Raw genomic sequence first — 12360 nt, forward strand, 5'->3', positions numbered from 1 at the left:
TTATATTAATTAGAATATCTTTTTTAATAATTTAATAAATAATAGCAATAAGTTGTAAATGGACATTGAATCGTGCCTGAGTTAAGCCGCTAGGACTCGTTGGGCCGTATTGTAGCTAAGGCCCAATGAAAGGATGATTGTGATACTTCAAATCGTAATTTACATGTAATCTAATTCATAATTTTACAATAAAAAAGTTATAATTCTCAAATACTGAGATTTGAGATTTTCAGTTCAATCGCATCGCAGTAGTCAAAATTCTTTTTTTCTCTCAAAATTAACGAGTAGAGCCCGTGATTAATTAATAATGAGATTTGAAATTTATAAGGAGATTTTTTTTTATTGTAGAGAGAGAAGCATATTATCAGCATATTAAAAATTATATAAAAAAAACTTATTTAGAGCTTTAGGGGAGATCAACTACTTTAACGGTGTTCTAGTGTCGATCTCATAGATATAGAAAGAAATAAATATATATTAGGAGTATAGTGAGATAAACTTAAGGTTATTGGTTCTTAAAAATCAACCTCTAACAATTATATCAGAGATGTCATGCATTACACTTTGGGGGTTAATTTAAAGCTCTATAAAAATGATTAATCAGGCTAGGTAACATCGAATTTAGGGTGACCGGTCCGACCCCATGGAAGTTTCTTACCGGCCACCAGGGTAAATCGAGAAATGATCGCAGCGGGCAACCCAGTAACCCAATATCATTTAGTTACGTGCCCCACTTGGAGGAAATTTTTTTACAAATTCGTCATACCTGAGGCTCGAACTATGGATGCTTGGGTGACAATCTAAATGTTCTGTCACTGCACCATAGCCCCGGGGGGCTAATTTAAAGCTCTAAGAAAAAATGATTAATCAAGCTGGGTAACGTCGAGTCTGAGATGACCGGTTCGGCCCCACGGAAATTTTCCACCGGCTACCAGGGTAAATCGGGAAGCGCTTGCAGTGGGCAACCCAGAAATTCAACATCCTTTAGTTGTGTGCCACATTTAGAGGAAAAAATTCCTATAAATTCGCCATAACTGAGGCTCAAATCGTGAATATCTGGGTGTTAATCTGAATATCCTGCCGCTGCACCATAACCCGGGGGCTAGTTTAAAACTCTAAGAGCATCTATAACAGGACGTTTTAAAAGAAATTTGTAACACGAAAAACATAGAAAAAAAACTCTAATTATTATAGATAAGATTTGTTGTTTGTAATTTAAGAATGTGTTTGATTTATTTCAAATTATCATATATATATATATATATATATATATATAATATTACATAGAACAAAATATAAGATAATATAATCTAATGTTGTTTGATTCAACTTAGGTAATATAATAAAAATTTATTTGATTAAAGATTTTAATATATAACTTAGTTTAATATTTTACTGTATTACCTCGGTTACAAAACCAATTGATGCAGTGATAAGGGAGAGCCCACCTATCACGGATCAATTGACACAGTATCGGTCAAAGTCAAGGCGGTCAACGCTGGGGATTACGGAAAGAGCCTCGGCCAAATGTGGTTGTCTGGTTATCTCAGTCGGCAAAGGAGTGGTCGAGCGGATCACCCGACCGGTCAGACAAATGGACATCATAGGTTGGTCGGACGAATGGACAAACCCGCAGTCGGTTGTTTCGGTCGGCAGAAAAACGAGCTGCTCAAAACGCCCGTCCAGTACAAGGAATGACATTACACAGGAGGGAACGAGAAAATAAAAGAGAACACTCCATCTATCATTAAATATGAAGAAGTCAAGACAAAGAAGAATACTCCATCTATCATTAATGCACAGAAGTCAAGACAAAGAAGTCTTCCTCTGCAATTAATATCATTAAATAAGGGAAGATGAACGATCACAAATAAAGGAACCCCTTCTTTGGTTTGACTTTGTTTTGCAGGATTGAGGTCTTCATCCCGTCAATAGTCACCTCATCCCCGACTTTCCAAGATATTAGAGCAACAGTAACAGGCGTTGGCCGATCGACCAACGTGTGAGCCTGCTGCCTCTATAGCAGGTCGACAGGCTGAAAGAGGAGATCGAGTATATCAACTTTCCGCTTGGGAGCCAAATAGGAGATCGATCAGCTCCTATGGGGACTCCCGTAATACGACAGCCCCTTCGATCGAGCGCTATCGTGTGTGTAGGACCGTTGCGGTCGGCTAGAAGGGAGTTGTTGAGTAGTCTTGTAAAAAACAAAAACAAGAACACCCTTCTCGAACTCTTTAAGCTAACACTTGCATAAATAAAGCAAAGCAATAATTAAAATCATAAAGAACGAGACACAAGATATTTACTTGGTTACAATCGATGTGGTTGTTAATCCAATGAAGTTAAAAGCACTAGAATACTCCTTCAGGTGGAGAAGCCTCGTACAACAATGAAGCACAAAAACAGAAGCTTAACTCTAAACTAAAGCACACAAGTGTTGGGATTACAATTCGTGAGTTCGTTGAAAAGCTTCTGGATCAAGGCTATATTTATAGCCTTTGTCGGGACGCCCCGAAGGGTTCCAGCGCCCTGGGGGGATAAAATTTTATCCCCCAACGTCCAGATAGCGAAAGACTCGTTCTGGTCAAACTTCGACTTCCGGGCGCCCCGGTACATTCCAGGCGCCCCGGAGCGGTCCGGGCGCCCTGGTACATTCCGGGCACCCCGATCAGCTCCGGGCGCCTCGGAGGGAAAAGTCAACCTCGTTGACTTTTTCCAGCCCCGGGTCTTTTGCTCCGTTCGCTTGGGTGATCTCTGCCATCCTAAAAATGGCTCATCCGAACCCAAGTTTCGGTCTTCTCGAGCAGGCTTTCGCTCCAGCTTCTCGTCCCTTATAATCGCTGTGTGCTTCCTTCTCGTCCGCCAGCGTACTCATCCGTAGTTTTCGTCCCTCGGTCGCACCCCGTGCTGACCTTCCCGCTAGCTGCGTCTCTTGCTCCCCGAACAATCTTCCGCTCCTGCTTTCGTCCCTCGGAACCACCACACGCTTCCTTCTCGTCCACCGGGGTACTCTTCAGCATCGCCTCGTCCCTCGGACGCACCGCGTGCTGTCCTTCTCGCTAGCTGTGTCTTCCGCTCGACTACCTGTGCTCCTAAGTTTGTATACACTTAGACACAGGGTTAGAAACATACATGACCTAACTTAACTTGCTGATCACACCAAAACAACCTTGGGGTTCCAACAGTGGGCTCCCGTAGAAGAAAGGGGCCCAGCGGATAGAGACCGGGGATCTTCCTCAGATGAGGCGCTCATACGAGATGCACGAAAGGGAAAAGCACTAAGGGAAGACAACTCGCCCGAGCGAGTCAATCAACAATTTTTGGAGGAGATCCTAAATGACCTTCTGCCAAAGCATTACACCCCGTTGACGATCGGGGAGTATAGTGGAGCGACCAATCCCGACAATCATTTGGCCAAGTTTGACAATGCAATCACCCTTCTCCAGTACACGGACAGGGTGAAATGTCGAGTCTTCCTTACCACTCTATTTGGATCGGCGCAATGATGGTTCAAACATTTGTCGAACAGCTCGATCCACAGCTTTAAGGACTTCTGAGCGGCATTCCTACATCACTTTGCTAGTAGTCGCCGCCACCAGAAGACGAGCGTGAATCTGTTCTCGCTAAAGCAAGGGCCCCGAGAGGCCTTGAGGGCATATATCCAGCATTTCAATCAGGTAGCGATGAACATTCCGACAGTCTCCTCAGATGTGTTGGTGAAAACCTTTACCCAAGTGCTCACTAAGGGAGAGTTATTCCAATCACTCATTCGGTGGCCGTTGAAAGACTTTGGTCATCTCCAAAAGAAGGTCAATGAATACACTAATGTGGAAGAAGCTCAGGTGACAAGAAAGAAGGAGACGACCCCTGAGCCCGTAGGAGCATTCGAGCGGCGTCAACCGAGCAGTCATCAACCACCTAAGGGGCCTCGGTTGGGAGCCACTCCACACCAGGAGACTAGGCCACATGCCGTGCAGCAGGTGGCGACCGCTCGTCCAAGAGGCAAGAGGTGGGCACCGATGTTTTGCACCTTCCACCAGTCGACGATGCACAACACCAGGGACTGCTACGACCTGGCAGCTAGTAGGTCGGTTCCGCGCGGATATCGCCGTCAATTGCCACTTCCAGACCAGCGTCACCGAAGCCGATCTGCAGAACGAAGGAAGAAGGAAAGGACGACCGAGCCACTCCACCACCAACTACAAAGGGACCGAATCCCTGCCCGAGCCTCTTCCGAATGGACTAGACCGTCCGCAAGGGAAGAAGAGAACAGGAGTAACGCCGCTCTGGAAGAGATAGGAATGATCGTCGGTGGAACGACCAACGGAGATTTTAACCGAGCAAGGAAGTTGCATGCGTGGTGGCTCGAGATCCACGTTGTTGGTTGCAGCAAGGAGAAAGCTAAGGGACCTGAGATTAGCTTCGTTCCTAAGGATTTGGAGGGAGTGGAGGTCTCCCACGATGATGCATTAATCATTCGAGTGGTAATTGCCAATTAATTATATAGTCCATCGAACTTTTATTGATATAGGGAGCTTGGTAAATATCATATACAGGAAGACATTCAATTAATTACAATTTGACCAGAGTGAACTGATGCCAATGACGACTCCACTCTACGACTTCACGAGCAACGAAGTGTTTCCGATCAGCCAGATCAAGTTGGCCATCTCACTAGGAGAAAAACCTCTGAAGTGGATAAGGACCATAAATTTCATAGTGGTTGATGCGCCCTCAACCTATAACATCATTTTGGGCCGACCGGCACTCAATGAGTTCCCAAGCGGTGGTGTCCACCTACTGCCAGAACATCAAATTCCCGGTGGACGGTAAGATAGGAGAAGTCAAAGGAGACCAGTTAGCCTCTCGACGATGTTACATTGAGATGGTCAAGTCTGAAGCAAGAGTCGCTCGGAAAAACTCAAGTTTGGAGGTAAACGCCATCATTGAAAAAACCCCCCACGTTGGTTTACGAAGAAAAAGAAGAAGCTCAGATCCACCCTTACCGCTCGGAAGCAACTACCTTCATCGCTGCCAATCTAGAGGGCGAGAAAAAGGCGGAGATGGTAGCCTGCCTCAGACAAAATAATGATATGTTCGCTTGGGCGACACATGAGCTTTCCGGCATTTCGCCAAGTGTGGCTCAGCACGAGCTACACATTTGACCAAACACTCGGCCAGTAAAATAAAAGAAAAGGGACTTTAGCACAGAATAGAACTTCGTCATCTGAGTGGAGATAAACAAATTGCTAGAGGTTGGCCACATACGGGAGGTACAATTTCCGAGATGGCTTGCTAACATTGTACTGGTCCCTAAGCCAGGTAACAAATGGAGGGTTTGCATATACTTCCGTGACTTGAATAAAGTGTGCCCAAAGAATTTTTATCTTCTACCCCGGATAGACCAAATGATGGACTCTACGGCAGGCTACGAACTAATCTACATGCTCGACGCATATCACGGTTATCACCAAGTGCCGCTCGCATGAGAAGATCAAGAAAATGTTAGCTTTATCACGACCGACGGAATATTCTGCTACAACGTCATGTCGTTCGAACTAAAGAACGCCGACGCCACCTACCAGAGGCTCATGAACAAGGTGTTCTGGCGGTAGATCGGCCGCAATATAGAGGTATATATCGACGACATATTAATAAAATCTCCAAGAGCTATTGATCTTTGCACGGACATCATGGAGACTTGTCAACTCTGAGGGCTTATGGAATAAAGCTGAACCCGAACAAGTGGCTATTCGGTGCCAAGAGCGTCAATTCCTGGGATACATCTTCACTGAGCAAGGGATCAAGGCGAATCCGAGCAAGGTCAAGGCTCTGCAAGATATTCCACCGCCACACAACTTGAAGGAAGCCCAACTGCTGACCGAGTGTATTACCACTCTGTTCAGATTCATATCCAAATCATCTAACCAAACCCTACCATTCTTCAAGGTGTTGTGTCGGGCGATAAAATTCCAATGGGATGCGGAGTGCGATCGGGCATTCGAAGAGCCCAAAGATTATCTCAACTCCTTGCCTATATTAGCTAAGCCGAGCGCAGAAGAGTCACTCTGGATCTATCTATCGTCTATCGAAAATACGGTCAGTTCGGCATTAGTTAAGACAAATGGATAAGAGAAACATCCCGTGTATTTTTTAAGTCGCATATTGAAAGACGCCGAATCCCGCTACACTGGTATGGAAAGGTTAGCTTACGCTTTGGTACTAGCCGCTCAGAGATTCCGCCCGTACTTCCTCTCCCATCCAATCATCCTGATGACCAACAGTACCTTGGGAAGAGTCCTCCTCAACCCAGAAGCATCCGGTCGGCTGATCAAGTGGACAACTGAACTAAATGAGTTCGACATCCAATACTAGCCTTGAACGATGATAAAAGCTCAAGCCTTGGCTGATTTTATCACAGAAATCTAGAACGACAAGCTAGAAAAAACTTAGAGAATATATGTTGATGGCTCTTCCACCCGACCAGGCAGCGGGATCGGCATCCTGCTCATTTCTCTAAAGGAAGACCGAATGCAACTTTCCATTAAGTTGGATTATCACGCCACCAATAATGAGGTTGAGTATGAAGCCCTGATAGCTGACTTGCAAGCAGCACGGCATGTCGGAGCCGCAAAGGTCCTCATTCACTCGGACTCCCAGTTAGCCGTTCAACAGCTAGCGGGGGCATTCGAGATTAGCAGCCCCCGACTCAAGTTATATGCAGAAGTCTTCGAGAAGCTAAAGATAAATTTTTAAGAAGTCACTATGCAGAAAATCCCTTGATCGGACAACCAAGAAGCAGATAAACTGGCTAAGTTAGTAAGTTCATTATCATCGGTCGTGATCAGCCAGCCGATTGAGCAGGTTTCTTTGGTGGCGCATATTGACCGGATGGAGAGAGTTGTCTTTCCAAGTGATTAGAGAACACCGTTAATCGAATTTCTCCGATTGGGTAGTACGTCGGTCGACCAAGAGGTGGCGCATCTATTAAAGAAGAGGGATGGACTGTTCACCTTGGTCGAAGATCAACTGTATAAAAGAGTCTTCTCTAGGCCCTTGCTCAAGTGTGTTGGACCAGAGAACACAACGTACATCTTGCAAGAAGTGTACCAAGGCTCCCGTGGAAGCCATCCAGGTGGGTGTTCACTAGCTCGAAAGATTCTCCTGGCCGGATACTTCTAGCCAACTCTCCAAGAGGATGTCGCTCGGACGACAACCACATGTATGCCCTGCCAAAAGTATCACAATATTTCACACCGACCGACCGAAGAGATGAAATCATCCACGGTATCTTGCCCGTTCAACCAATGGGGCATAGACATCGTAGGACCATTTCCCATGGTGATGGGTCAACGAAGGTTCCTGCTCATTGTTGTGGACTACTTTTCAAAATGGGTGGAGACTGAGCCCCTGGCAAAGATAATGTTGGATCGAAAAGAATTTAGATCTCTCCACAATTGCATGATATTGTCCACTTTGGGCCTAAGCCCTTATGGTTTTGCTCTTGGGTTCTACCCAAAAGGCCTCATGCCAATGGAGATATCTTTTCTCTTATAAACTCATGATCTTTCCCATGTGTTTTCAATGTGGGACAATGTTTGCAACCTTGCAACTCCAACAATCCCCCCCCCCTCAAACAAAGGACTATAGGCTTCCCACGTCCGATCCTCGACCCACTAGGTCTTCCTGCCCATCGGTCCACCTGACCTACTAGGACTTCCTTGCCTTACCGCAACTAGGACTTCTTGCCTGGTATCTGGTCCTCTTGATCTGAACATAGGAGCCTCCACTTTCTTTGTTCGAGGTCAATATTATACCCACATGGCTCAATCAGACCATAGCTCTTGTGTACAGTCGGCGGTTAAACCTTTTGGCAGCCCGGACTCTGATACCAATTGTTGGATCGAAAAGAATTTAGATTTCTCCATAATTGCATGATATTGTCCACTTTGGGCCTAAGCCCTCATAGTTTTGCTCTTGAGTTCTACCCAAAAGGCCTCATGCCAATGGAGATATCTTTTCTCTTATAAACTCATGATCTTTCCCATGTGTTTTCAATGTGGGACTATGTTTGCAATCTTCCAACCCCAACAGATAAGTGAGCACATGTTCATCAAGTTCATCTGACAGAACATCCTTTGTCGGTTCGACATCCCCCACCGGCTCATCTCAGATAACGGGAGGTAGTTCATAGGTTAGAAGTTCAGGGAGTGGTGTGATGGCTATGACATCCAGCAAGCCTTCACCTCAGTCGCATACCCCTAGAGCAACGACCAGGTGGAGGTTACAAACTGAGAGATCCTTAGAGGTTTATAAACTCGGCTCTACCACATAGGAGGTAGCTGGGTCGACGAGCTCTCAAGTGTCTTGTGGGTACTTCGCACGATTCCAAAGGAGGCGACCGGCGTAATACCATTCCAGCTAGTGTACGGAGGAGAAGCGGTGGTTCCTATAGAGGTTGGAGTAGAATTCGATCGGATGCGACTCTACGACGAGGGAAATGGCGAGCGAAGGTTAATGGAGCTTGACTTGGTGGATGAAGCGCGGGATAAAGTGGTCGTTAGGCTAATGGCTTACCGACAACGAATGAGGCAGAACTACAACAGGAGGGTGATCCCAAGGTCCTTCTAGGTAGGTGATCTGGTGTGGAAGAAAATCAAGTCGGTCAATGACATCACCAAACTCGAGGCACCATGGGTGGGACCTTACAAGGTCATACAGAAACTCCGCTTGAGGGCCTATAATTTGGAAGACCAAAACGGTGGATGACTCGAGCGACCGTGGAGCGCGAATCATCTCCAATCCTACAGACTCGGGTGAGAGGTGAGTGAGCAAATATAAATGTACTTGTGTATATGTTGGATCATGAGTGAATCGATAAAGGGGGGTGAATATCAAAAAACGTTCGAAGGCGAGTAGGCACAGCGGAAAAGAAAGAATAAGCCAAAGAGAACACAAGGATTTACTTGGTTCAGAGCCTTTGGCGACTCCTACTCCAAGACCCGCACACGAGGGTGCTTTCGATGGACAATCACTATCAATTCGAAAATAGAATTACAAGATTAAAGTACAGGAATTGATAGAAAGAAAATACCAACAAATATAAAACAATAGAAAGGAGCAGAGCTTTGTCGGAGTAGCGTCGCAGGAGCACAGGAGAGCAGATCGTCAATTCTGAGTTGTGTGTTGAGCTCCACCTTTGACCCTCCTTTTATAGGATGCTCGGGGTGCCTGGATCCCTTCCGGGTGTCCTGGTGTGACGTAGCAGTCTCAACCAGCGAGCTCCATGTGTCGACGCCGTGTCTTGGATAAAACTTGCCTCCGGGCGCCCGGACCACCTTTCTCCAGAAAACATCTTCTCCTGCAAGACAAGGTTAGTCCGAGGCAAATAAATAATGTATATCCTGCAAAACAAAGTATTAGCACAGTTTGTAATTAGACAGAAGGAGTATGACTTAGATTCCGTCTCTCCGAGACCGGAATCTAGTCAAGATCTCGACTTAGAGTTCCGAAATGGTTCTAAGTCGGATCGGCGCCTAAGTTCCCCTCCCGGGAACGTGTCCTTACAGTCACTCCCTTCGAGTGACTTACCTTTACTCACCTGCCAAACGTCCGGTCAGCCCGTCGACCTAGCTGGACTTCGTGCCAAGCGTCCTGTCAGCCCGTCGACCCGCTTGGACTTCTCGCCAGCTATCCGGTCGGCCCGTTGACCTAGCTGGGCTTCATGCCAGACATCCGGTCAGCCCGTCGACCTATCTGGGCTTCGTCTGCATACTCGATCAGAGTGTTATACAACGACAAATCTAACTTAACCTAATTTGTCATTCATCAAAACCTGAGTTAGACCGTTAGTGCTAACCGCACCAACAGTATATGCCTTCTAGATGCAGGACCGACATGAATACAAACCAAAGCTTTCCAGACTCTTGGGTTGACTAGGACAAGTTAAAAGTCGAGCGGCGACTATAAACCCCTGTCTTCGTCAACGGTCGAGTAGCGACCTTAAAACCTTGTCTCCATCAACAGTTGAGCGGCGACTATAAAGCTCTGTCTCCATCAATGGTCGAGCAGCGACCTTAAACCCTTGTCTCTATCAACGGTCGAATGATGACCTTAAACCCTTGTCTCCATTAACGGTCGAGCGTCGAATCTAAAAATAGCCGACCGGGAACATGCGCTACTCAAAAGCTCCAAGTTTTCAAAATACGGTGACCGATCGGAGGGTTCTAAAGCCACACTTAAAAGTATAAACAACTCGTAGTTTCGCTCGGGTTTGCGCAGTAACACGTGAACGACTAAAATGCAAGTCAAACCGAAAAATGCCAAATGAAGGGATGAATGAACAAGAAAAGATTGTCGGACGAGCGATCATTCATTAACACTTGCATGAGGATTACAAACATGCATGAAGGGCAATACAAAATCATTCGAGCAAGATCACTCCAGATAATCCAAGGCATCATCAAGCAACGACTCAATTAGCTTGTCCTAGCTAATAACCTTGCTCGTCAGAGCGACAAGGAGGTAGCCACCTTCCTTGAGTTGGCCGAGAATCTCGTCGATCGTAAGGTCGAACAGACGAAGTGCCTGATAGGCGACCTTATCATTAAAAGCATTCGAGTGGATGTAGGATCGCTTCATGAGCTCGAACCTACTTGACTCGGCCTCCTGATAAGTCTCTAAGGTCATTCAAGAGGCTTCTAACTCTGCCTTCAGTGCCACCAACTCCTCAACATTTGTAGCGAGCTGGGTTTTCATGGCAGTCTGCTTGGCCGACCGTCCGTCCTGCTCTGCCTTCAAGGTAGCCTCAGCTTCCTTCAAGTTTTGGGTCAACACTCGAAACTCTTTATTTTTGATCTCCAGATCTTCAATAGCCCAGAGCTTCCTAGTGTTGGTTGAATGGATTTTAGATTCAAAGGTGCTGGCCTGCTTATTAAGCCGAGCTAATTGGGTGGCCTGCTTGGCTTATTTTCCCTTGTCCGCCTCCAGCTGCTCGGCGCTGTTAGCCAGATCGGCTCTTAGTTGAGCCATCTCAGCATTCATCTACTCCAGCTGTGCCTGGACTATTTAACTTTCTGTTCCAAAAAAATAAGCCTTTGACACATGGCTAAGCTCTCTATCCAATACTACGAGGAACCAAGAGATTATAAGAGTTGATCAGAGATAAATTAAGAACATACAAAAGTATAAACAACTTACCCTAGTGGACATTTGGGTATGACTATCCGCGAGTGCCCCCGGAGGTATGACCGCTGCACGGGCTCGGGCGTCAGCTCATATTTGTGTGAGAGGCCCCTGAATGATTATCTGGTGCTCAGGATTCAGCATCGTCGGACTCATGCCATTCCTCAGTCGGAAGATAGATAACCACCGTTATGTGGCGTCAGTCGTTCGAGGCTGATTGGGTCGAGGTTGCTCTGCCGGACAACCGAGACGTTGATGCCGGTCGGATGCCAGACTTTTGAATCTTCGGTGGTGGCGGCATAAAAGCAATTGACAGCGTGTAAATAGTTCCCTGTGGCAGACCGGATAAGGATGGTGTCCGATCAGATGATGTAGGGAGAACGGTCACCGTGGCGGGAGCTGGCATCAAGATTTAAACTCGCTCGTCGGAAGGAAGGCACGGGCTAGTTCTGGTGGGAGTCCACACCACGGAGGAAGTGGATCGTGATGTAGTCTCCACCTAGAGCCTCTTGCAACTTATCAGTGGTTCCTCAAAAGAGGCCAAGTCTGACACCCCCTCAATCGGAATCACCGGCAGCTGTGTAGAGGGAGGATTCGATGCACCAACCGCTCCACCACTGGGCGTTTGACTGGCTATCCCTTCGCTCACTAGGGATGACGCTCCCTCATTCTCTCAAAGTGAATCTTCTTGTGAGTCGATCGGTTGCAAACCGTAGCTCTCCAACTCAGCCACGACCGCAACATTGATCTCTGCGTCCGCAAGTTTGGCTTTGCCGGCCAGACACGCCCTTAGCATTATGTGAGCTGCAAAAATGGAGAAACAATCAGTTAGATTCAATGAGAAGGATGACAAAGAGCATACCTAAGCCGGTCAGGAGCTTCGTGCGGATTGAGCTCAAGCCGAACACGTAGAGGGCCTCATGCAGCAATTTATGGATATAGTATTTTTGCCCGGCCAATTGTGAAGTTACATGGAGGTAGTCCGATCGACTCTTGTATTTCTTGAGCTCTAGAGGGTTCGGCGCCTCTAATTGCCATCTGGTCGAGAAATCCAGCCGCTCGGGAAAGTGAACGAAAAAGTAATAGTCCTTCCAATGCTTGTTAGAGGACGACATCTTGTCAAAGAAAACTAGGCTCACTCGCGTTTGGAAGAGAAAAGTCCCTGACTCGAACAAT

The sequence above is a fragment of the Zingiber officinale genome, chromosome 8A (genome assembly GCF_018446385.1).
Source record: "Zingiber officinale cultivar Zhangliang chromosome 8A, Zo_v1.1, whole genome shotgun sequence".
Lineage (NCBI taxonomy): Eukaryota > Viridiplantae > Streptophyta > Magnoliopsida > Zingiberales > Zingiberaceae > Zingiber > Zingiber officinale.